Raw genomic sequence first — 3,234 nt, 5'->3', positions numbered from 1 at the left:
CCATATGCCTCGAAAACATATTGGCAAGCTAAGGGACTAATCTTCTATCCTCCATCACCTTTTTCTTTTATAAATCCATTATTATGTTTTCTTGTGGTTTACTCTCCAAAATCATCTTGAGATTCTTAGATTGTGCATGTTTAGAGATTTTCCCTTGGAACTCAAATCTAGAAGTTACCCTAAAACCCCTAGTAATCCCCACCTTAAACCCTAATTGTTTAATCATTTGATTGATGGTAATAGAAATAGAACCCTTGGAGGGGCTATTCACTTGGTTTAGGTAGGCCATTAGAGAAACCTCCTTGAGCTGGAGGAGCACCAACCAAAAGCGAAAAGAGGGGTGGTGAGGTAACAATGGCCCTCCAACCTAAGTACATAGGGTCTTACACTTGAGCTTTTGGACTTTATATTTAGAAGTGCAAAATTTTGTAGTAACATTTTTAGCACCATTGCCAAGGATAAAGTCCATTTCTTGGAAGAAAACATTGAATGGAGTTTCAATCATGGAGATTTTTTTCATCTAGGTAAACCCCATTGGAAGAACAAAGTTTGTGTTCTATGAATACTTTGAAGACTTTATGCTTGTGACATGGGACAAGTGCCATTGTGAAGGCATTGGCATCGCGCATTGACACCTTCATTGTGAAAAAGGTACAAAATTTCATTTATCATCAAATTTGAATTTTTATGGTTAAATATGGATAAATCACAATCTTAGTAAGTGACTTATTTTGCCTTGGTTGTATTTATGGATTATGGTAATTTAATATTAAACAATTGGGCATAGTATTTCATCCATTATCCCTCTTAAACAAACCCTCTTTTTCCAAGTCTTTGAGGAAGTAGTAGGTGGGCTCCATTAGGGGAATTTTGAGGTCTAAAATGGGCTCCTAAGAAAAATGTACAACCAAAATTAACTTTATAAAAACCAATAGGATTCAAGATGATGATATCAACCATGGGGGATGATTCACTATTTTTGGAGTAAAAAAGTAAAAAGATTAAAAAATAATAAAATAATAAAACTACTTTTTCAACTCGTATTTTCAACTTATCTCCCTAAGGTTTCACTCAAATTTCGAGTGGGAGTACTCGTTAGATGCAAAATTTAATTCTTCATCAAAGGCATATCCATGTTGCACACTTTCGATGGACCCTACTACACGAAAAATGAGAAATACATGAAAAACGTGATTGCAATCACATTTTTCATGTATTTCTCATTTTTCATGTAGCGGAATTTATCGAAAGTATGCAACATGGGTACTCCTTGGATGAAGAATTAAATTTTGCATCCAACAAGTACTCCCACTTGAAATTTGAGTAAAATATTAGCGAAATAAGTTGAAAATTAGTTTTTCCTCTTTTCCCTCTAAAATTTGATGATGTAATCTAATCTTATTTTATTATTTCCACTATTATTTTATAATTTCCTTAGGAGACCCATTTTAAACCTCAAAAATCCCCTAATGCCTTCATTCATCTTGCAATTAAAGATTGAAAGGGCTAAGTGTAGTGAGTGGACTTACCCTAGTCTAGTGAACCTAAAACTACTCTAATATTCTTCAAGTGAGTTGATCCTTGACCTCATATGCCTAAAAATATATTGGTAAACTAAAATGTTGGTCTTCCATCCTCCCATCATTATTATACTTGGAAAAAATAATTTAAATTGTTTTTCTAAGGTTTACTCTCAGAAATCATCTGGTAGTTCCTTGATTGTGTATGTTTTGGGATATTCCCTTTGAACTCAAATCCAAAATTTACCATAAAGAACTCTAACAATCTTATCTTCCACCTTAAACCCTAATTATTAAATCCTTGGAATAGTAGCATTAATGATCTAAAAATGGGGCATGAAAGGCTTCTTGTCAAGCTTACAAGAACCTCTCCACTTCCAAAGCTTATATATTCCCAAGATATTATGATTAACCAATTGCGGAATTAATAATGCTTGAAAATAGGTGTATGTTGGTGTTTTTTTTTAACTGTTCAAATGCCTTAAGTTCTGTTTTTTATGTTGATATGTAAATACATGTAATAGTAAAACAATGTAGCAAATAACAAACACGTAAGACAGCAATTTAATTAGGAGTTCACACAAAACTCTTGGGCTACGTCTCTGTAAGCTCTAGTCAACTCAACTGGGCTCTCTGGGATTATGGCATAAGTTCTTTTACAAGCTACGTGTTCAACTCCACTCGTTTACACAGAACACAATGGACTTAGAACACCATCTTATCCCTGGCTCTGAAGCTCTCAGGATTTATGGCTCTGGATCTCGGCTCTAGCTCTGGCTTTTCTGAGCTCTCTCTCAGCCTCTGCGAGCCTCTATAGTTCGCTTGACCTCCAAGCGACTCTCGGCAACCTTCCAACAACCTTTAGTCAAATGTGCTCTCTGCTTTTTCACTCCCCTAGCTCTTTGCGCTCAAGCTACCTTGTCAATTGATCTCTCTGGCTTCGTTGAGGCATTCTTCCGGGTCTGCGGCTTCCTATCCATTTCTCTGCGCGTAATCATATCTTTGCGGCTCTGCAGCTTCTTTTGCTCCTTGTCTCTGCGACTGGCCATCTAGCTATGTTGCTTTGTGGCTCTCTCTGCGTTACAAATGTAGCATTGTCTATAAAACGCCCGCTTGCAGCGTGGCACAATGATCAAGGGCAGTTACAAAGGAATCAAGGCCTTCCTTCAGGAAAAAGCCGAAAATGGAACAAAATTCCAATACACAGAGTTTTACCGGAAATACACTTTTGGGCACAAAATCTGGACTTCAAATTCTATGAAATTGCCCCTATAAACCCTATCAGGTCTGCCTTTCATCAGCATATCGCAATCGCATAGGCGGGAGGTCTAAAAACCTCAAACACGGGAACACAGAAATCCCGAATTCCCGGATTTCAAAATTTATGAAATCGGATCTATAAACCCATCGAGTCCGGCCCTTATCGGCGTATCGCTATTGCAATCGCATTGGCCCTGGCATCGGGGATTGTCGATTGCCGATTAAATCTGGACCATTGATTTGCTCCTTGATCGGATGGTCAATATCGCATATCGCTATCGGCATATCGTTGTCGCAACGGCCCTTTGTATCGAGGATCACTGATTTCCCGACCGTCGATCAAATCCTAACCGTTGATCCCTTTTCACGATCCGACAGCTGAGATCGTATGTTGCTATCAACATATCGCATTCACTACAGCCCAGGGGTTCTTCCCTTATACCATGGCATATGC

Source organism: Pinus tabuliformis, chromosome 1_2 (assembly GCF_031772625.1).
Source record: "Pinus tabuliformis cultivar Carrire ecotype Pingquan chromosome 1_2, CPIR1, whole genome shotgun sequence".
NCBI lineage: Eukaryota > Viridiplantae > Streptophyta > Pinopsida > Pinales > Pinaceae > Pinus > Pinus tabuliformis.
The sequence above is the reverse complement of the archived record's forward strand: the minus strand, read 5'-3'. Positions refer to the sequence as shown.